Source organism: Chiloscyllium plagiosum, unplaced genomic scaffold (assembly GCF_037043375.1).
Source record: "Chiloscyllium plagiosum isolate Xiang-an unplaced genomic scaffold, Cpla_swu_hap1 HiC_scaffold_2, whole genome shotgun sequence".
NCBI lineage: Eukaryota > Metazoa > Chordata > Chondrichthyes > Orectolobiformes > Hemiscylliidae > Chiloscyllium > Chiloscyllium plagiosum.
The window spans coordinates 63,183,120-63,206,555 of NW_028270140.1; the positions used below are offsets into that span (position 1 = coordinate 63,183,120).

General features: G+C 44.3%; 1 protein-coding gene across 7 annotated transcripts in view; it reads right to left on the reverse strand.

Annotated features, from left to right (window-relative positions):
• Nucleotides 1-23,213, reverse strand: part of spina (spindlin a) — an 83,024-nt gene extending 59,811 nt beyond the window's left edge. For 2 of the 7 annotated variants that reach the window (XM_043713727.2, XM_087997248.1), the window contains exons 1-2: nt 22,916-23,071; nt 21,455-21,534 (exon numbers count right to left, since the gene is read on the reverse strand). The gene's annotated coding sequence lies outside the window, so the exon portion shown is untranslated. The other 5 variants (XM_087997263.1, XM_043713762.2, XM_087997256.1 and 2 more) reach the window with 5 other exon arrangements.
• Between the last annotated feature and the right edge of the window lie 223 nt (nt 23,214-23,436).

Below are 23,436 nucleotides of genomic sequence, written 5' to 3' on the forward strand. Positions count from 1 at the left end.
AGGCAAGACTGATATGTGCAGGGAATACTGAATGACTAGAGAAATTGAAGTTTTGCTTAAGAAAAAGGAAACATATGTCACATAGACAGCAGAGATCAGTTGAATCCTTAGAATATAAAGGCAGTAGGAGTATACTTAAGAGGGGAATCAGGAGAGCATAAAGGTGACATGAAATAGCTTTGACAAATCGAGTTAAGGACAGTCCAAAGGGATTCTGTAAATACATTAAGAACAAAAAGGTAACTAGGGAGAGAATAGGGCCCCTCAAAGATCAGCAAGGCAGTCTATGTGTGGAATTGTAGGAGATGGGGTAAGATACTAAATAAGCAATTTGCATCAATGTTTACCGTGGAGAAGGTTATGGAAGATATAAAATGTGGTGAAATAGATGATGTTATCTTGAAAAATGTCCATAATACAGAGGAGATGGTGTTGGATGTCTTAAAATAGATGAAAGGTGGATAAATCCCCAGAACCTCATCAGGTGTACCCTAGAACTCTGTGCAAAGCTAGGAAAGAGATTTGTGTGCCTCATGCAGAGATATGTGTACCATCAATAATCCCAGGTAAGGTGACAGAAGACTGGAATTTGATTAATGTCATGCCACTATTTAAGAAAGGTCCTAATGAAAAGCCAAGATACTATACACCAGAAAAAGTGGTAACATGTGGAATTCATGGTGAGAAGAGTAGCATTTCATTTCCATTGGAGAGGTGTTCCATTGGAGAGTCTGGTGAGAAATGAAGTAGTGATGGCAGGAGAAAGAGAAATTCTCAGTTCTCAAAAATGCAGCTTATCCTCAAGAATGATATAGCTGGATCACAGGTGGGAGTAATATCTGCTGTGTCACTCAGACAACTGAGATGTTAAAGGAAGTTTTTTCTGTGATTTTTCCTGAATGTGGAGTAACAAAGTCAAAACCACAGGTTTAAACAGGAGGAGAAATCAAGGAATAAAAATAAGGAAGTCGAATTTCAATTACCTGAAACTACGTTTGATGAAAAGATTGAGAAAAAAAACAGAACAGGTGGAGGTCAAAGTGGATATTTTTAGTTGAGAGAAGTGAGTTGAACTGCACCAGGAAGAGGAAAAAAATAAAGCAATTGTATCAAATGCAAACACAGAAGAAGAATATAAGTGTATCCCAGAATGTTACTATCTTAAAAATTAAGTCTTGATGAGGAAATGGAGACCATTACACATTCAAGTGGATGAAAAATAGGCAAAAGTTCATCACGTTGTATTACTAATAGTTTACAGAAAGGTGGTGTTCCAGGTGGCACATGAGTTACAGGAGGCGATCATTTCAGAGGCAGGAAAATTCAAGCTAAAATACAAAAATATTTTTATTGGCCAGAACTGGCTAAGAACCTGGTTGAATTTTGCCAGACATGTCACTCGTCAAGTAATCGAATCAAATCTGGAACACAGGGCCTTAAATTTGCTTTTAAATAAAAGTAAGCCTAGACATGATCTCCTCAATATGTTTTGAAGGGGTATGTTCTGGTCCATAATACCATAAAGAATCAGTTTGTTTGCTCTGTCCTCCTTTTCGTGAGCTGCTGTTCTAAGTTCTATCCTCAACTTCAGCTCACAGCTCAAACCAACAGTTAGAAAATAAAGAAACACTAATGGTCTCAATACTGTAATCACAAGTGATTACAATAACTGCAAACAGAGGATTACTGGCCAATTTTAGCAAAACATTCAAAATTAATATGGACAGGAGACAATGAGATTACCCCACCAAGGACAGTCTACAATATTTAGTTACACATTTTCAAAAATAGTGCTAGGCCAATTACTTTGGAAAGTTGATAAAAAATGCAGAATTCAACTTGAATTCCTGTAGGTTACCATAGATTAAAGTATAGCTATTTCAAAATGGGTCAGATTGGAATAATTGGAGGAAGCCTCCAGCAACGTATTTAATTCACACAACAACAATTTATCCAGTTTCAATAGCTACTGTAGGTTCAAAGTAATGCACTGAAACCAGTTAAGTTTGATGTAAGTTGCACATGTCTTCTAGCCAAAGCTTGACATAAGCTCAACATGCTATAAAGCCAAGTGGCAGCAGTACAGATTTTTTTCACATTGCCTGTTATGATTGGACAGTATTTTAAATAAAATATTGGTTAAAATAGTATTCACTGTCAGAGTCTTCAACAATAGCTCATAGTTATATAGCATCTTTGATATAGCAACATTTAATAAGCTACAGGAACATTTAAATCAACAAACTTTCTACCAAACCACAAACAAATATTGGGGCTAATGACCAAAACCTGACAAGCACTTAGGTTTCAATAATTGCCCTTGAAGAAGAAAATGAATGGAGACTGAGAAGATAATTCCAGAGCTCAGGGCCTTGGCAGCTGGAAACATGGTCTTGTTAACATCTCCATAGAGACAACTTTTGAAGAGAAATCCAAACACCTAATGAGTAACAAAAAGAACTACTCCAAACACACACAAAAAATTAGTGTATCTAGTAATGCAAGAAAACAGAGCTGAAAATGTGTTGCTGGAAAAGCGCAGCAGGTCAGGCAGCATCCAGGGAACAGGAGAATTGACATTTCGGGCATAAGCCCTTCTTCAGGAATGAGGAAAGTTTGTCCAGCAGGCTAAGATAAAAGGTAGGGAGGAGGGACTTGAGGGAGGGGCGTCGGAAATGTGATAGGTGGAAAGAGGTCAAGGTGAGGGTGATAGGTCAGACTGGGGTGGGGGCGGAGAGGTCGGGAAGAAGATTGCAGGTTAGGAAGGCGGTGCTGAATTCGATGGATTAGACTGAGACAAGATGGGGGGAGGGGAAATGAGGAAACTGGTGAAATCCGAGTTCATCCCTTGTGGTTGGAGGGTTCCTAGGCGGAAGATGAGGCGCTCTTCCTCCAACGTTTTGTTGTGGTCTGGCGATGGAGGAGTCCAAGGACCTGCATGTCCTTGGTGGAGTGGGAGGGGGAATTGAAATGTTGAGCCACAGGGTGGTTGGGTTGGTTAGTCCGGGTGTCCCAGAGGTATTCTCTGAAACGCTCCGCAAGTAGCCGGCCTGTCTCCCCAATATAGAGGAGGCCACATCGGGTGCAGAGGATGCAATAGATGATGTGTGTGGAGGTGCAGGTGAATCTGTGGCGGATATGGAAGTTTCCTTTGGGGCCTTGGAGGGAGGTGAGGGGGGAGGTGTGGCCGCAAGTCTTGCACCTCCTGCGGTTGCAGGGGAAGGTGCAGGGAGTGGAGGTTGGGTTAGTGGGGGGTGTGGACCTGACGAGGGAGTCATGGAGGGAGTGATCTTTACGGAATGCTGATAGGGGAGGGGAGAGAAATATATCCTTGGTGGTGGGGTCCGTTTGGAGGTGGCGGAAATGACGGCGGATGATGCGCTGAACATGGAGATTGGTGGGGTGGTAGGTGAGGACCAGTGGGGTTCTGTCCTGGTGGCGGTTGGAGGGGCGGGGCTCAAGGGCGGAGGAGCGGGAAGTGGAAGAGATGCGGTGGAGGGCATCGTCGACCACGTTGGGGGGGAAATTGCGGTCCTTGAAGAAGGAGGCCATCTGGGTTGTGCGTTTTTGGAACTGGTCCTCCTGGGAGCAGATGCGGCGGAGGTGAAGGAATTGGGAGAATGGGATGGCGTTTTTACTGGGGGCAGGATGGGAAGAGGTGTAGTCCAGGTAGGTGTGGGAGTCGGTCGGTTTGTAGTAGATGTCCGTGTTGATTCGGTCGCCTGAGATAGAAATAGAAAGGTCAAGGAAGGGGAGGGAGGAATCTGAGACTGTCCAGGTGAATTTGAGGTCGGGGTGGAAGGTGTTGGTGAAGTGGATGAACTGTTCAACCTCCTCGTGGGAGCACGAGGCAGCGCCGATACAGTCATCGATGTAGCGGAGGAAAAGGTGGGGAGTGGGGCCAGTGTAGTTGCGGAAGATGGATTGTTCCACATATCCTACGAAGAGGCAGGCATAGCTGGGGCCCATGCGGGTGCCCATGGCTACTCCTTTCGTTTGGAGGAAGTAGGAGGATTGGAAAGAGAAGTTGTTCAGGGTGAGGACCAGTTCAGTCAGTCGAAGGAGGGTGTTAGTGGAAGGGTACTGGTCGGTACGGCGGGAAAGAAAGAAGCTGAGGGCTTTGAGTCCTTCGTGATGGGGGATGGAGGTGTACAGGGACTGGATGTCCATGGTGAAAATAAGGTGCTGGGGACCGGGGAAGCGAAAATCATGGAGCAGGTGGAGGGCATGGGTGGTGTCCCAAACGTAGGTGGGGAGTTCTTGGACTAAGGGGGACAGGACGGTGTCAAGGTATGCGGAGATGAGTTCGGTGGGGCAGGAGCAGGCGGAGACAATGGGTCGGCCGGGGCAGTCAGGTTTGTGGATTTTGGGCAGGAGGTAGAAGCGGGCGGTGCGGGGTTGTGGGACTAGGAGGTTGGAGGCGGTGGATGGGAGATCCCCCGAGGTGATGAGGTTATGGACGGTCTGGGAGATGATGGTTTGGTGGTGGGGGGTGGAGTCATGGTCAAGGGGGCAGTAGGAGGAGGTATCTGCGAGCTGGTGTTTGGCCTCAGCGGTGTAGAGGTCGGTGCGCCAAACTACTACCGCGCCTCCCTTGGGTATCTGCGAGCTGGTGTTTGGCCTCAACGGTGTAGAGGTCATGACATGACTAACTTAATACTACAAGGGTAGTACTACTGATGGGTAGAAACACAGTTCCCTTTTGCTTCTTAAATATAAGAGTTTACATTCCAAGATCTTGAGAATTTACTGACTTCTTCTGGGAACAAATCAAGTTAACCACAACTCTGCAGAGCTGAAAATGTGTTGCTGGAAAAGCGCAGCAGGTCAGGCAGCATCCAAGGAACAGGAGAATCGACGTTTCGGGCATAAGCCCTTCTTCAGGAATCCTGAAGAAGGGCTTATGCCCGAAACGTCGATTCTCCTGTTCCTTGGATGCTGCCTGACCTGCTGCGCTTTTCCAGCAACACAGTTTCAGCTCTGATCTCCAGCATCTGCAGCCCTCACTTTCTGTCACAACTCTGCAGAACTCACTTTAGATTTCTCTTTGATATTCTAGCGATCCTCGGCGGTACAGAATTAACTTTTGCCAAAACAACCTTTTAAATTTCCTTTAAGACCTTAAGTGTGGTCTCTTAGCTCAAGCTTGGCCTCTACTGCCTTCTTGAGGAGTGATATGAAAAGAAAATAGAAAATGTCTTGCGATTCCAATAGTCTTCTGGATCTCATCCTTATTTAGACATACTACTTTCCCTCAGTCTGTTCCCAAGTAAGTGGGCCAAATGGCTTCCTTCTGAACTTTAATCATTCTACAGTTCCATATACAACAGATTTTGTTCAAATTTTGCTTGATCACCACATACTAAGGAAACAAAACAATGAAGTCTACACAAAATCAAAGTTGCTCTTTAAAAGCTTCTCTTACCTGCTAAATCGTATACTTCATTGAGCTGCTTGAACAACAGTGAGCTACAGAAAACCTATTGACTCGTAATAGTCCAATGCAATTTCTCTTGATTATTTTCCCAATAATCACTAGACCTGTTTTCACAAGTCACCTTTTGTTTCTGAGTTAGCTGTATCATTATTGCACAAACTGCAACCATATTAAAAGACACAGGATACAGGTTCATATGGGAATTGTGTAATCTCAATCTGGAGACAAATTATTTCCTCCACAAGGGAGAAGGAGGAAATGAATAGTAAGGGATCAACTTGTGTTGCTATTGGCAGCTGGTCCCAAGTTGTCTACCTGCCTATCCTCATCACAGAATCATAAGAAGAGGCCAAAAGGTCTCAAGTTAAGTACCAATTGAAAAATAAATCCATCCGGACAGTGGAGTTTTTAAGTACATTTTCAAGAACCAATATTGGACCTAAACATTGTAAATTGCACAATATATCATCCACTCATTTCTAAAACATTCCATGTTCGCTGTCTGGCAGTCTTCAATCTGTACTTGTGTCTAGCGTGCATACCTACAAGATTTACTGGCTCTCAATACACGAATACAACACTCCATGGATAAAGTCTATACTAGATATACTCCATTGCAACTAATCCTGCTAAATATTTCTCCCACAGGCAAATGACAAACATCTTTCAAAGTAGTGAACAAATTGATCAATCTTCAATACAAAATACTTCAAGATGCTTTCACAAAATAAATTTGTAGTGTCAAACAATGAAATATTGAATGTTATTTACAAGATCTCTAGAATCCATGCAATTTTCATCACTTGCCTGACTCCTTACTTACTCATGAAATAGCTGGGTTATCCATCAGCTGTGCTTTAAGGCTTCTGTAAACAAAATTGCTCAATAAATAACAATTCAATAACCTATTAAAATCTGCATAAAAAAGGTAATAGCGCATCATCACTGACCAGGTGCTGCATTTTGAAAAAGCAAGTCAGAGCAGGACTTATATACTTAATGGGAGAAAGTGAGTACTGCAGATGCTGTAGACCAGAGTAGAATGGTAAGGGCCTGGGGAGTGTTGCTGAACAGAGACACCTTGGAGTACAGGTTCATAGTTCCTTGAAAGTACAGTCTCAGGTAGATAGGATAGTGAAAAGAATGTTTGTTATGCTTTCCTAAATTAGTGAGAGCATTGAGTATAGGAGTTGGGAGGTCACTTTGCAGCTGTACAGGACATTGGTTAGGCCACTTTTGAAATATTGTGTGCAATTCTAGTCTCCTTCCTATTGGAAGGATGTTGTGAAACTTGAAAAAGATTCAGAAAAGTTTTATAAGGATGTTGACAAGGTTGGAGGATTTGAGCTACAGGGAGAGGGTGAATAGGTTGGGAATTTTTTCCCTGGAGTGAAAGAGATTGAGGGGTAATGTCAAAGGTTTATAGGGGCTTATAAAATCATGAGGGACATGGATAGGATAAATAGACAAGGTCTTTTCCCTGGGGTGGGGGAGTCCAGAACTAGAGGGCATAGGTTTAGGGTGAGGTGGGAAAAATTTAAAAGGGACCCAAGGGGCAATTTTTTCCACACAGAGGGTGGTGTGTGTATGGAATGAGCTGCCACAGGACGACAGGCTGGTACAATTAAAACATTTAAAAGGCATCTGGATGGAAATATGAATAGAAAGGGTTTAGAGGGATATAGGCTAAGTATTGGTATATGGGACTAGATTAGGTTAGGATATCTGATTGGCATGGACAAGTTGGACCAAAAGGTTTGTTTCCATGCTGTACATTTCCATGACTCTAAAGCATGAAACCTATCACAGCCGAATGGGAAATTCTCATAGCCATTCTAAACTAATCCCATCTGTAGATAGTCTGTATCCCTCTATTCTCTGCATATTCAGGTGTCTGTCAAAATGCCTCTTAAACATTTGCTATTGTACCTGCTTCTAACATATCCCCTGGCAATGTATTCCAGGCACCTTGCGCCCTTTGTGCAAAAAAGAAATTGTCTCGCATATTTCCTTTAAACTTTCTCCTCCTCGTATTTGATGTCTTTATTCTGAGAAAAAGATCCTATTTATGCCTCTCATAATTTTATATACTTCTATCAGTTCACCCCTCAGCTTCAATACTCTGGCGAAAACAATCCAACCCCGCCTAGCTAAAAATAGCTAATACACTATAATCTAGGTAATATTCTGGTAAAACTCTTTTGAACTCTCCCTAAAGCCCCACATCCTTCCTATAGGATAGTGAACAGAACTGAACATAATACTCAAAATATGACCTAATTATAGTTTTGCACAAATGCAACATGACTCGCCAACTTTCATATTCAAATATCCCAACCAATGAAGGTAAGCACGTACAGAGGAACTTCAATTATCCAAATATCAAATATCCAATTATTGGATTATTCGAAGCAGATCTAGGAGGTCCCTATAGAAACATTACATCAAAGAGCTGTTCCAACCCTGATCGTGTCTTTTGTTTACAATGATTAAAAACAATCTTGGCTCACTGAAATGCTGCTGAGAACAGTCCTGGGCATCGATGGGAGCCCAGGCACCGTCTTCAAATGACTGACCTCCCACCCGCTCTCCCTCTCCCCACACTTTCATTGGAGTTCTACACAGAGGTGGAACCCTAAACCTTTCTTCCCCAGATAATCGCTCTAACAGTGTCCTGTATAGGGTGGAGGTAGAACTTGTCAAAAAATTGCAATTAAAAAGTTGTGTATGTGCGCGTGTGCAATATTTGGAGACTTATCCCACAAAGGCAACAGCATTCTTACTGTTGATATCTACTCTGGCTGCCACGGGAGGGGGAGAGGGAGAGGGAGAGGGAGGCTGATGAGTGCAGGAGCAGACAGGGGTGGGGGCAGGGACATGGATGGTGGGTGAGGCGGGCGGACGGGGATGTTGGGGGTGCAGGCAGTGATGGGCAGGGGGTTATGGCGTTGGGGCTCACGTGATGTGCTGCTGCCTAGTCTCCTGAACAGAGAGGCAGTGAATGTATTAACTGAATAATCAATTATCCAAACAAAATAGTGCCCACCTATCTCGTTTGGATAATTGAGGTTCCTCTGTAGCTCCTTTTCCACTTACACAGAGCTGTGGACCCTTGCACAGCAAAATGTCTTTGCCATTTGCTATATGCTTTCCTTTTGCATTTGACATCCCAAAATGCATCACCTCCCACTGTGTCTGGATTAAATTCGATCTGCCATTTCTCTGTCCAATTTTCCAAACCATCCATATCTTGCTGCATCCTTTCACAATCTTCCTCACTATCCACAGCTCCACCAATTTATGACTTTTGCAAAATTAGTAATCTGACCATCCACATTTTTATGCAATTCACTTTTTAAAAAAATTATTACTAACAACAGAGGTCCCAGTGCCAAAATGCCAGTTCTTTCTAGTAGTGCACCTTAACTCAATCTTCAGAATATTATGTCAAACACAACAGCTTGGCTTTAATACAGTGGTCATCTTTACACCAATCTTTGTATTTTATGCCAATTTGTAGAGACTTTTGCAGTGGCACTGCAAATGTAAGGTACTGGAATTATTTCAGGCGAAGCTTCACAAGTATCAAACGGAAACATGAACAGAAGGACAGGTTGAAATTAAGTAAAGGTAAGAAAAAAAACACAAACAGACCATAAACAGTAGTATAGATAGATCTACAGGTTTGAATGGCCTGACTCCATGCTGCAAAATCCCACATTAATTATTAGAAAAATGATCAATTTTACTTCAGATCTGTTGCTGTATCAATAACAAAAATGAGGAGTCAACTTACTGACACTACAACACAGGACTGCTTGTGTGCCAACCAGCGTCAACAGAATGGATTAACACAGTGTAATCACAGGAGAAAATGAGGACTGCAGATGCTGGAGAAGTCAGAGTCAAAAAGGGTGTCACTGTAAAAGCACAGCAGGTCAGGCAGCATCAGAGGAGGAGAATCAACGTTTTGGACATACCCTTCTTCGGGAATGTGGAGAGGCAAGGGGGATAAGAGATAAACGGGGTGGGGAATGCGGCTGGGGGCAACGTAGGAGGGGTGAGAAGTGGATGCAGGTGGAGGCGTAATAGTGATAGGTCGATGGGAAGGGAGCAGCAGATCAGTGGGAAGGAAGATGGACAGTTAGGACAGGTCAAGAGGGCAGTGCAGAGTTGGAGGGTTTTACCTGGAATGAGGTGGGGGGAAGGGAGATTTGGAAACTGGTGAAGTCGATGTCGATGCAGTGTGATTGAAGTGTCCCAAGGAAGATGATGAGGTGTTCTTCCTCCAGTTGACAGGTGGCTTTGATTTGGCAGCAGAGGTGGTCCAAGACTTGCATATCCTTGGGAGAGTGGGAGGGGGAGTTGAAGTGGTCTTTCCATTTCAGGGACCGCAAGCTCATCTGCCAGATGATCAACAAAGCCCTCCAGTGCATCACTTTCATTTCTCATACATCTGTCCTCAAAGCCCACACCTCCAACCGCAACAATGGTCCTCAACGTCTACCCCACTAATCTCCAGATCCTCTACCATTTCCACCACATTCAGTCAGATCCCACCTAATGATGTTTCTCTCCCTACCCCTATCTGCTTTCCACTGAGACCATTCCCTCAATGACTCCCTTGTTAGGTCTACACCGTCCACCAACCCACCCTTCACACTAGCACTTTCCCTTGCTGCCACACGAGGTGTAAACCCTGTGCCCACATCTCCCCCCTCCCCTCCATCCAAGGCCCCAAAGGATCTTTTGTTTTTTCACATCCAGTAGAGATTTTCCTGCATAACCATGCAACCCATCTACTGCGTCAGTTGTTCTCAACGTGGTCTCCTCTACATCGGGGAGGCAGGATGTCAACTCTCGGAGAATTTCAGGAAATATCTCTGGGATGCTCGCATCAAACAACCCCACTGCCCTGTGACAGACTACTTCAATTCCCCCTCCCGCAAGGATATGCAAGTCCTGGGCCTCCTCTACCTCCAGCCAACTGGAGGAAGAATGCCACATCTTCCGCCTTGGCACCCTTCAACCACATGGCATCAACATAGACTTTAATAGTTTCCAAATCTCCCCTGCCCCCTCCACATCCCAGATCCAACCCAGCATCACCCTCTTGATCTGTCCTACCTGTTCATCTTCCTTCCCACCTATACATTCCACCCTCCCCACTGACCGATTACCTGCATCGACCTAGCGTTTTCCCACCAATCTTCCCCCTAGCCTCACCATTTATCTCAACGCTCTTCTCTCTCCACATTCCTGATGAAGGGCTTTTGCCCAAAATGTTGATTCTCCTGCTTCTCGGATGCTGCCTGATCTGTTGTGCTTTTCCACTGCCACATAATTCGATGCAAAGTAATTCCACAAATAACAGGTCTGATTAAAGTTCTACAATCCTGCCATATCTAGCCATGAAAGGAGCACGATAATTAAAAATGCACTGATGGATGCTGTGCCACAAAATATCCCACTCTCAAAGATGGGGGAGACCATAGCATCAGTGCAAGGGCCAGCATATTCAGCTAGCAATGTCAAATTGATGATACATCTTGGCCTCCTCCTGAGGTCAACAGTGTCACAGATACCAGTTTCCAATCAATTTGACTCACGCTAAGTGATAACAAGCAATGGTTGAAAGCACTGAATGATGCAAAGACTTCCAGCAATGATAATATTCCTGCATAAGTGCTGGAGACTAACGGCCCAGAACTAGCTGCACCGCTAGGGAAGCTGTTTCAGTACAGTTATAACATTGCCATTTACCAGACAATGTGGAAGATTACCCAGCTATGTCCTGCAAACAAAAAGGTCAAATCCAAACCAGGCAATTACCACCCCGTTGTCTACTCTGGATTATCATGAAAAAGTGAAGGAAGGTGTCATTCACAGTGGAATTAGGCAGGACAGGTTTCACAATAACTTGCTGATTGATGCCCAGTTTGGATTCTACCCAGGCCACTCAACTCCTAACCAAATTACAACCTTCATCTAAATATAAACAGAAGAGCTGATCTCAAATGGAAATAAGAAGTGGCTACGCTTGACATCAACGAAGTCTTAGGAGAACTTTGGCTTCAAAAAGCAAAACCGGAATCAATGGGAACTTGGGAGAAAACTTTCTGCTAGTTGAAAATCATACCGAGCACAAAAAAAGCTGGTTGTGTTTAGAGGTCAATACTCACCCAAAAGGATATCACTGCAAGAGTTCTCTGGATAGTGTCCACAGCCCAACCACCTTCAATAGTTTCAATTACCTTTCCTCCATCACAAGGCCAGAAGTGGGAATATTTGCTGACAACTGCACAGCATGCAGTATTTTTCACAACACCTCAACATGAAGCAGTCTATATCCTGTCTGTATGCTTCAAGGTGGTGTTAGAGTAGCAGTACAGCATACAAACTCTTTAGCTCAGGAGTCCAGAGCTCATCTACTCCATTTTTTTTTGTTAGATTAGATTCCCTACAGTATGGAAGCAGACCCTTCGGCCCAACAAGTCCACAACGACCCTCCGAAGAGTAACCCACCCAGACCCATTCCCCATATTCACCCCTGACTACTAATACACCAAACATTACGCGCAATTTAGTATGGCCAATTCACCTGACCAGCACATCTTTGGGATTGTGGGAGGAAACTGGAGCGCCCAGAGGAAACCCACGCAGACACGGGGAGAATATACAAACTCCCACAGACAGACAGACAGTCGTCCAAGGTGGAAATCAAACCTGGGTCCCTAGCTAAGAGGCAGCAGTGCTAACCACTGAGCCGCCGTGCCGCCCTGTTTGTCTCCATTTGGTTTTAGATATCTTTTTCCTTTCTCTGCTTTTTTAACAAAATGTTTCGAGTTATTATAGTTATTATCAACATTCATCTTATCTTCTTTTAACGACTTCGAAGGGAGGCTTCTCAAAGCCGTACACCGAGGTGGCTTCCAGCAGTCCAGCATGGCAGTCTGGTGTGGTGGTCTTGTTCCAGAGGGAAGGCCTCATCCTCTTTGGCACTGGCTTCCAGGTATTCCAAACGCCGGCAGGCGGTCTCATCCAGGGGATGGTGACAGTCTTAGTCCAGCTCAGCAGTCTTCTTCAGCGGAGGCTTCTAGTCCAGTATGCTAGTGGTCTGGCATGGCGGTCTCATCCCAGTATGGCAGTCCTATGCCAGCACGGCAGTTTCATCCTGGCTGCTGCTTCCAGATATTCCACTGTTCTCTATTTGGTTTTGCCAAAGCCCAGGCGCCAATAACTGAACTGTGATGTACTTGACCTTAATTTTATTTTAATTATGTATGACTTCTGTCATTAATATAGGCACCATCGTTGGGTGACTTACAAAACTTTTACATGTAAAAGTACATTGTTAATAAATTTCTATTCAATTCTATCCAAATTAAGCAAGACCACAACAACATTCCTGGTTGTACTAAGCTGCATGTAACATTCGCCACGCCAGTGATAGGCATTGAGCTTCTCAAATGAGAGCATCTAACCATTGCCATTTTGATATTCATTACGATCATCATCTCCTCCACCATCAACATTCTGGGGGTTACCGATGTCTAGAAATGGAACTGAACCAGCTATATAAATAACATGGCTAATCGTGCAGGTCATAAGTTAGGAATCCATCAGCAAGTAACTCACTTGACTCTTCAAAGCCTATCCATGATTTACAAACCAATAGTCAGGATTCAAATGAATACTTGTCATTTGCCTGGATGAGTCGAGAGTGTGGTGCTGGAAAAGTACAGAAGGTCAGGCAGCATCCAAGTAACAGGAGAATTGATATTTCGGGTATAAGCCCTTCATCAGTATCATAGTTGGGTCAAGTCGTTCTTATCATAATGAATGTTCTGCCTCGCTTATTGTACTCTTTGCAATGCTCCCTTTGCTCTTTCCTAGGCAAACGTTTAAGAAATTAAATAGCTGGTTAGTTTTTTTTTTATTTGGAGTTATAAGTGCCCCCTTACTAAGCTTGTGAAACTGCAACTGCCCCAGAGATTGGGGGAAGTGGACCTCCCGGACAATAGACAATGCCAACTGAGCTATCTTTTGTAAGTGACTGGGCCTGTGGGAACTCAGTGTCGACATGGTTGGACATTGAGGACTCCCAGACAAAGTGTCCCCTTATCAACCTGTTGTTTTTAGACAAAATGAGGACAGTTGTGGAACATTGCCATAATCCAATAGTTACTACAACTGCCAAGGCATGGAAGGCAATAAGGCAGATAGAGGGTAATATGTCTAAAACATCTTTTCTTACTCCCATAGTTGGCATGCTGGGTTTCCGGCCAGGGACAATGGAACCCAGCTTTAAACTTTGGACCGATAGGGGAGTTTCTTGTTTGGGCGATCTGTTTGAGGGTGAAACATTAATGTTGTTTGCTCAAGTAACTTGGAAATATGGACTGTCGAGTAGAGATCTCTTATTAGAGATTTTACCTGAAAGGAGATCATGCTTTTGACTGAGTGTTATGGATCTGATACAGAAAAGAGGGTGCTTCAGGTTAAGAGCACTCTTTCAGTGAGTACCAGCTATCATTTGTTGGGGGGTGGTGCCTGGGTGACGTAGAGCATCTATGTGATGTCTGGAAGAGAAGTTAGGAGTTGAGATCAGTTGGGAGACATGGGAGGACATTTGTGAGAATTTAAGAAAGATTTTGATATGTAATAGGTCCCATGCTATGCAGATAAAAGATTCTTCATAGCTCATCTGGCCCTAGATCATCTTGCGAAATTTAAGCAGGGAGCATCTTCAATGTACTCCAAATGTAAAATAAATACAGGTACCCTTACTCATTGTTTGTGCTCCTGTCACAGGCTCAGTGTGTATTGGAGTGCTGTGGCAGGAGTAATAGAGAGGGTCTTGGAGACTGATGTCAAGGTGGACCTGGTCTCTTTGCTCCTGGGTTTGCCGAATTTACCTCACTTAGATGTACATAGGAGAAAGCTTTGTAACATCCTCACTTTTTGTGCGAGGAAGAACATTCTGGTTCACTAACATCCTTTAGTAAAGGAAATCTGTCATTCTTACCTGGTCTGGCCTACATAGGAGTCAAGACCCACTGCAATGTGACTGTCTCTGTGCACAGCAAATCCTAGCCTAGCTAGGATGCTACATACATCCTTTGAACTGACATTAAAAAAAACTATAATTCCAACTTCTTATGACTGGTGACGTCAATTAAATCTTAAGCCAAAGCTTTGAATGTGCTCTCACCTTCATTCATTCCAATTTAAACAGAATAACCTGCTCACACCAGGTTTTCGGCAGGATGTTACGCATACACCCCACCCCCCCAAACAAACAAAAAAACACACACACCCCTCAGAAGTGGAACAAATGGAGAGTGTCAAACTCCTGGGAGTGGTCATCAACAACAAGCTTTCTTGGACTCTTCATGCAGACGCACTGGTTACAAAGGCCCAACAATGTCTCTCCTTCCTCAGGCAGCTGAGAAAATTTGGCATGACAGCAAATATCCTTGCTAACTTTTATAGGTGCTGGATTAGTGGTGCTGGAAGAGCACAGCAGTTCAGGCAGCATTCAAGGAGCTTCGAAATCGACGTTTCGGGCAAAAGTCCTTCATCAGGAATAAAGACACTGAGCCTGAAGCGTGGAGAGATAAGCTAGAGGAGGGTGGGGTTGGGGAGAAAGTAGCATAGAGTACAATGGGTGAGTGGGGGAGGAGAGAGTGGAGTGAATAGGTGGAAAAGGAGATAGGCGGAAAAGGAGATAGGCAGGTAGGACAACTCCGGACAAGTCATGGGGACAGTGCCGAGGTGGAAGTTTGGAACTAGGGTGAGGTGGGGGAAGGGGAAATGAGGAAACTGTTGAAGTCCACATTGATGCCCTGGGATTGAAGTGTTCCGAGACGGAAGATGAGGCGTTCTTCCTCCAGGCATCTGGTGGTGAGGGAGCGGCGGTGAAGGAGGCCCAGGACCTCCATGTCCTCGGCAGAGTGGGAGGGGGAGTTGAAATGTTGGGCCACGGGGCAGTGTGGTTGATTGGTGTGGGTGTCCCGGAGATGTTCCCTAAAGCGCTCTGCTAGGAGACGCCCAGTCTCCTCAATGTAGAGGAGACCGCATCGGGAGCAACGGATACAATAAATGATATTAGTGGATGTGCAAGTAAAACTTTGATGGATGTGGAAGGCTCCTTTAGGGCCTTGGATAGAGGTGAGGGAGGTGTTGTGGGCGCAGGTTTTACAGTTCCTGCGGTGGCAGGGGAAAGTGCAAGGATGGGAGGGTGGGTTGTTGGGGGACATGGACCTGACCAGGTAGTCATGGAGGGAACAGTCTTTGCGGAAGGCGGAAAGGGGTGGTGAGGGAAATATATCCCTGGTGGTGGGGTCTGTTTGGAGGTGGCGGAAATGTCAGCAGATGATTTGGTTTATGCGAAGGTTGGTAGGGTGAAAGGTGAGCACCAGGGGCGTTCTGTCCTTGTTACGGTTGGAGGGGTGGGGTCTGAGGGCGGAGGTGTGGGATGTAGACGAGATGCGTTGGAGGGCATCTTTAACCACGTGGGAAGGGAAATTGCGGTCTCTAAAGAAGGAGGCCATCTGGTGTGTTCTGTGGTGGAACTGGTCCTCCTGGGAGCAGATCCGGCGGAGGCGGAGGAATTGGGAATACGGGATGGCATTTTTGTAAGAGGTAGGGTGGGGAGAGGTGTAATCCAGGTAGCTGTGGGAGTCGGTGGGTTTGTAAAAAATGTCAGTGTCAAGTCGGTTGTCATTAATGGAGATGGAGAAGTCCAGGAAGGGGAGGGAGGTGTCAGAGATGGTCCAGGTAAATTTAAGGTCAGGGTGGAATGTGTTGGTGAAGTTGGCGAAGTTGATGAATTGCTCAACCTCCTCGCGGGAACACGAGGTGGCGCCAATGTAGCGGAGGAAGAGGTGGGGAGTGGTGCCGGTGTAATTACGGAAGATCAACTGTTCTACGTAGCCAACAAAGAGACAGGCATAGCTGGGGCCCATACGTGTGCCCATGGCTACGCCTTTGGTCTGGAGGAAGTGGGAGGATTCAAAGGAGAAATTGTTAAGGGTGAGGACCAGTTCAGCCAAACGAATCAGTGTGTCGGTGGAAGGGTACTGTTGGGGACGTCTGGATAGGAAAAAACGGAGGGCTTGGAGGCCCTGGTCATGGCGGATAGAGGTGTAGAGAGATTGGATATCCATGGTGAAGAAGAGGCGTTGGGGATCGGGGAAACGGAAGTCTTGGAGGAGGTGGAGGGCGTGGGTGGTGTCTCGAACGTATGTGAGGAGTTCCTGGACTAGGGGGGATAGGACATTGTTGAGGTAGGTAGAGATGAGTTCAATGCAGCAGGAGCATGCTGAGACAATGGGTCGGCCAGGGTGATCAGGCTTGTGAATCTTGGGAAGGAGGTGCCTTCGAGAGCATTCTGTCTGGATGTATCACTACCTGGTATGACAACTGTACCATTCAAGATCGGAGATGGTTACAGAGCGTGGTCAACTTGACCCAGACAATCTCAAAGGCCAACCTCCCACCTATAGAGTTTAGATCAGAGTGGTGCTGGAAAAGCACAGCAGGTCAGGCAGCATCAGAGCAGGAAAATTGACGTTTCGGGCAAAAGCCCTTCATCAGGAATGGAGGTAGGGAGCCTCCAGGGTGGACAGATCCCATCTATAGAATCCATCTACCAGGTCCACTGTCAAGGAAAGGCTGCTTGTCTCAAAGATCCATCCCAACTTGGCAATGCTTTTCTACAAGCTCTACCATCAGGAGAAGGAACAGAAGCCTGAACACATGCACCAGGCAGTTTCGAAACAGTTTCTACCTTATGTTGTTAGAATACTGAATGAATTCTCAAACTCTTAACATTCGCCTGTACCGGTGTTTTGGTTTTTGCTGCTGTTTACCTATTATTTACTTATCTATGCTACTTAACTCTGTGATCTGCCTGTATTGCTCGCAAGACAAAGCTTTTCACTGTGCCTCGATACACGTGACAATAAATTCAATTCCTTCTCTAACGTTAGTCAACTACTTTGCTGCTGTCTACTTTCTACCATTCGTTGCATTTGATTCATCTGTTATATTTCTGCCTTAGACTTTCTTATCCCCTCCATTCCTGCTTTGTGAAGCTTTAAAATATTTGCCTGTTATTTTAGCACCTTATTAATTTCATTTATGAATTCTTCCTTTCTCCACGCATCCATTTGTTACACCACTTAAAAACTGGTCTGATTGGATTTTTCAGGTGTGAATTGTTTTTTTATGATGAATACAGACAAAGTAATAACTTTCACCAATCTCTGCCAGAAATCAATAAGAAAGCACGAAAAGACATGCCAGCTATTAAACCAATTAGGTTCTTTGTATTTGTTTTTAAGTAATTCAGAGCTAACATGAACTATGTGCAATGACAACATAGGGACTACAATCAGGTTTGTGCAATGAGGCAATGGTTCGATAAGCTGATGCAGTGATGTCCATTTAGAGGTAAGCATTAGCCAGGGTACGAAAAAGGAATTTTTCGTTTTCCATCAAAAATACAATGGGATCATGACTATCTGCACTATAGGTGAATGCAAAGTGGATATAACTGGATTCAGTTTAATGTTTCATCATTACCAATTCTGACTGTTTGTACACTGTACCCTCCTCCCCAACCTGGAGTTGATTGGGCCAAATTTTGTGACTCACTTCCAGTTTTGACAATCGATTAGCTGATTCTAAATTAAGAATCACAGAGGCGTACAGACGTACAGCATGGAAACAGACCCTTCAATCCAACCCATCCATGCTAATCCTATAGAGGTTTACAAAATTATGAGAGACATGGATATGATAAATAGACAAAGTCTTTTCCCCAGGGGTCGGGAAGTCCAGAACTAGAGGGTATAGGTTTAGGTTCAGAGGGGAAAAACATAAAAGAGACCTAAGGGACAACCTTTTCATGGAGAGGGTGGTACGTGGGGAATGAGCTGCCAGAGGAAGTGGTGGCTAGTACAACTGCAAAATTTGAAAAACATTTGGATGGGTATATGAATAGGAAGGGTTTGGAGAGATATGGGCTGGGTGCTGGCAAGTGGGACTAAATTGGGTTGAGATATTTGATCGGCATGGATGGGTTGGACGGAAGGGTCTGTTTCCATGCTGTACATCTCCATGACTTTTTGCAAGGTTTGTAGCTCAGGTGGAGGTTTAGGGTGTAGGTTTGCTCGCAGAGCTGTAGGTTTGATATCCAGATGTTTCATTACCTGGCTAGGTAACATCATCAGTGGCGACCTCCAAGTGAAGCGAAGCTGTTGTCTCCTGCTTTCTATTTTTATCTTTCTCCTGGATGGGGTTCCTGGGATTTTGTGGCGATGTCATTTCCTGTTCGTTTTCGGAGGAGTTGATAGATGGCATCTAGATCTATATGTTTGTTTATGGCGTTGTGGTTGGAGTGCCAGGCCTCTAGGAATTCTCTGGCATGTCTTTGCTTAGCATGTCCCAGGATAGATGTGTTGTCCCAGTCGAAATGATGGTTTTTTTCATCTGTGTATAGGGCTACGAGGGAGAGAGGGTCGTGTTTTTTTGTGGCTAGCTGGTGTTCGTGTGCTTGTGGCTAACCTTCTTCCTGTTTGTCCTACGTAGTGTTTGTGGCAGTCCTTGCATAGAATTTTGAAGATGACGTTGGTTTTGTCCATGGGTTGTACTGGGTCTTTTAAGTTTGTTTGTTTTTGTTTGAGCGCGTTGGTGGGTTTGTGTGCTACTAGGATTCCGAGGGGTCTTGGTAGTCTGGCTGTCATTTCTGAAACTTCTTTGATATATGGTAAGGTGGTTAGGGTTTCTGGCTGTGTTTGGTCTGCTTGTAGTGGTTTGTTCTTGAGGAATCTGTGCACTGTATTTTTTGAGTATCCATTCTTCTTGAATACGCTGTATAGGTAGTTCTCCTCTGTTTTCCGAAGTTTGTCTGTGCTGCAGTGTGTGGTGGCTCGTTGGAATAGTGTTCTGATACAGCTTTGTTTGTGTGTGTTGGGATGGTTGCTGGTGTAGTTAAGTATTTGGTCAGTGTTTGTCGGTTTTCTGTATACACAGGTTTGTAGTCCTCCGTTGTCCTTTCTTTCGACCGTGACGTCCAGGAATGCGAGTTTGTTGTCAGTTTCTTCCTCCTTGGTGAACTTTATGCCTGTGAGGGTGTTGTTGATTATGTTAAATGTCTCTTGTATCTTGTTTCGTTTTGTGATGACAAAAGGTGTCACCTACGTAGCGGACCCAGATTTTTGGTTCGATGGTTGGTAGGGCTGTTTGTTCTAGTCTTTGCATACTGCTTCTGCTATGAATCCTGATAGCGGAGATCCATAATCAAGGAGCCCCCCTCAGACCTATAGTCTCACTACCCGGAACACCAACTTACAGACTGGCCAAAGAACTACACGTGAGACTGAAATACCTAGTAGAAGAGTCACAGCAGTCCATCCACTCCACCCAGGAATTCCTAAAAATCAAAAACACCAAAATAGAGGAAGACAAAGCAATGATCTCATTCGACGTAACAGCATTGTTCACCTCCATCAACATCGACCTGGCAAAGGAAACACTTACCACACTTTTAGAAGAGACCATCACACACATCCCAACCACCATCAATCACTGTGCCAACGAAAACATCATGAAGCTAGTGGACCTGTGCCTCACCACTCACTTCACTTTCAACAACAACATAGTCTACAAACAAACCAACAGCACACCCATGGGATCTCCGCTATCAGGATTCATAGCAGAAGCAGTAATGCAAAGGCTACAACAAACAGCCCTACCAACCATCGAACCAAAAATCTGGGTCCGCTACGTAGCTGACACCTTTGTCATCACAAAACAAAACAAGATAGAAGAGACATTTAACATAATCAACAACACCCTCACAGGCATAAAGTTCACCAAGGAGGAAGAAACTGACAACAAACTCGCATTCCTGGACGTCACAGTTGAAAGAAAGGACAACAGAGAACTACAAACCTGCGTATATAGAAAACCGACAAACACTGACCAAATACTTAACTACACCAGCAACCATCCCAACACACACAAACAAAGCTGTATCAGAACACTATTCCAACGAGCCACCACACACTGCAGCACAGACGAACTTCGGAAAACTTCGGATACTTAAAAAATACAGTGCACAGATTCCTCAAGAACAAACCACTACAAGCAGACCAAACACAGCCAGAAACCCTAACCACCTTACCATACATCAAAGAAGTTTCAGGAATGACTGCCAGACTACTAAGACCCCTCGGAATCCTAGTAGCACACAAACCCACCAACGCTCTCAAACAAAAACTAAAACTTAAAAGACCCAGTACAACCCATGGACAAAACCAACGTCATCTACAAAATTCCATGCAAGGACTGCCACAAACACTACGTAGGACAAACAGGAAGAAAGTTAGCCACTAGGATACACGAACACCAGCTAGTCACAAAAAGACATGACCCTCTCTCCCTCGTTGCCCTACACACGGATGAAAAAAACCACCATTTCGACTGGGACAACACATCTATCCTGGGACAGGCTAAGCACAGACATGCCAGAGAATTCCAAGAGGCCTGGCACTTCAACCACAACGCCATAAACAAACACATAGATCTAAATGCCATCTAACAACCCCTCAGAAAATGAACAGGAAATGACATCACCACAAAACCCCAGGAACCCCATCCAGGAGAAAGATATAAATAGAAAGCAGGAGACAACAGCTTCGCTTCACTTGGAGGTCGCCACTGATGATGTTACCTAGCCAGGTAATGAAACATCTGGATATCAAACTTACAGCTCAGCGAGCAAACCTACACCCTAAATCTCCATGACTCTATGATTCTTAATTTCAGAATCATCTAATCAATTGTCAAAATTGGAAGTGAGTCACAAAACTTGGCCCAATCAACTCCAGGTTGGGGAAGAAGGTAGAGTGTACAAACAGTCAGAATTGATAATCACCGTTATTGAAAACGAACAAGTAAATGTCAGGCATGAAATGGATCAAGCCCGATTGTCATGCTCCTTACCTTGACTCAAAAATGAAGAATGATGAAGTCATGCACAGTAGCAGATAACCATAAAACCATATTTTTGAGTGTGTTAAGGCCTAAGAGAGGAAATTGGAAAGACATATCAATAATGTTTATGAATTTTAAAAAGACATTTAGTCATATAATATTAACCATATAGTTGGAATTATGCAGAACCTTAAGTACATTTTGATCATTATGCTGGTAAGCAATGCTGTATCTGTGACAGTATGTTGTTTTCAGGCTACCTAATCTGATTACTGTCCAGATAATTATTTTTCTCCCAGAAGAAAAGTTGTAATAGAGAACTAAATTTAAATAGAAAACTAAATGTATGACATTCTTAAACAACAATGAATTATGATGTTTAAATAGCTCTGATATGAAAGCACAAATTTCCTGACATTAGAATAAACGGTGGAAGGTGAAGCAAACCCTGTTAAATCCGCGCCATATCCACAACATGTGGCTATTACTGATTTACATGTTTAAATTATGCATCAATGTTTATGTTTACGTGTCACAAGGGAGTTTATTTAGTCCTGGGTCGGTTTGTTGGCAGAAACTGTGTAGATGGTACCTCTCCATACACGTCTTCCACAATGACATCATACTCAATGTATTTACTAAATTTTCAGTTAAACACTATGAAAGCAGCTCAAAAATTAAGTAAATATTTTGAACATATACGTGAAAATGCAAAATATTTAAACCTGCATTTGAGTGCTAAATGCAGAATTTGCATTCATAATAACAACTTCACAATAAAGAGAAATAGAATCCAGCGGACTTAGTGCCAATTTTTATTTCAAATCAAATCTTCACGAGTATTGATTTCTCTAAGTTTATATAAATTTTAATGTCTCTCGACAGGAACAAAACCATCCTCCTTCAATGACAGTGAACCTCAAGCACAGATGGGGGAGGGAGACGAGGCGGTGGAAAAGCAGAAAACAGACAAGCAAAACAAAACCTTGAGAGGTTAGATATCTTAGTAACTAAAAACGCAGCCCTACTTGCAGAAAAGTCCCTGGATGTTTGCAATTTGGGATGAGGAAAAGAGTCTGATGTCTGAAATCACAGCAGCAGTGTAGCAGCCATGATGCAGGTTAGCAATGCCGCATTATTTGTCTGCACGAGCAGCATTAGAATCAGGAGAGCCCGGGCTCGCATTTCAACCATCGCTCGCGCTCGAACAAAGGATCCGGAGCCGCCCTCCCTCCCTTTCTCTGTCCTTCTCTCACACTCACTCGTTCCTCTTCACTCCACTCCTCACCTCTCCCCTCCCCTCCAATCCCCTTCCCTCCCTCTCTCCCTTCCTTTTCACTCCACTCCTTCACACACTCACTTCATCCCCCACTTGTGCTGCCTCTTTCTTCTCTGTTATTCTCTTCTCCCCGTTACCTCACCCTGTGTCGCTGTTCGCATTATTCAGTTAGCACAAAAAAACCCCTTTACCTTCGTTTTATATATATATTTGCATATATACACATGTAGATCTAGGTATGGACAAAATCAGAGTCTGTGTCACCCGCGCCCACAAAACATTACGGCACCGTCTCACACAGTTACACACTGCAGGAACGACGACGCTAACACTCATTCGCCCCCTGCCAGATAGTGAGCTCTCACACAATTCCGCCTCGGTCTGTAACGGTCAGGTAACGTCGCGTAGGGTCGACTTCCTGCCAGAAAGTGTTCCTACTGATTTTCTGTGCAGCAGCGAGGAAACAGAGCACTGCTGGCCTACCCTTCACTGACATTATGCAGATACAAGAGGCTGTATTGTAAGAAGACTCAACTATTCTCATTCCCTCCCCTGCATTGTACGCAGGCGCGCCAGTTTAAAGCTCCCGGGTTTCTTTTGTTCTCATTTGAACCTAGAAGATGGCTGTGAAAACAAGTTTTGGGAACATACTTAAAGGATATTTTGTGTTAGCCTCAATGTTTTAAATGAGGCTTGTGGGTCTACCATAATT